The sequence below is a fragment of the Lottia gigantea genome, assembly GCF_000327385.1.
Source record: "Lottia gigantea unplaced genomic scaffold LOTGIsca_48, whole genome shotgun sequence".
In the NCBI taxonomy this organism is placed as follows: domain Eukaryota; kingdom Metazoa; phylum Mollusca; class Gastropoda; family Lottiidae; genus Lottia; species Lottia gigantea.
The window spans coordinates 761,141-761,613 of record NW_008709663.1 but is presented as its reverse complement, the minus strand read 5'-3'; positions in this window follow the sequence as shown (position 1 = coordinate 761,613).

Genomic DNA, 473 nt, shown 5'->3' with positions numbered 1-473 from the left:
ATATTACCTTTTTTTTTTTTTTTTTTTTACCAGTATCCATATTACCATTTTGTTTTTTTTACCAGTATCCATATTACCATTTTTTTTTTTTTACCATTATTCATATTACCATTTTGTTTTTTTTTACCATTATCCATATTACCATTTTGGTTTTTTACCATTATCCATATTACCATTTTGTTTTTTTTTACCATTATCCATATTACCATTTTGTTTTTTTTTTTACCATTATTCATATTACCATTTTTTTTTTACCATTATCCATATTACCATTTTGTTTTTTTTTACCATTATTCATATTACCATTTTGTTTTTTTACCATTATTCATATTACCATTTTTTTTTACCATTATCCATATTATCATTTTTTTTTTACCACTATTCATATTACCATTTTGTTTTTTTACCATTATCCACATTACCATTTTTTTTTTTTTACCATTATCCATATTACCATTTTGGTTTTTTTTCAC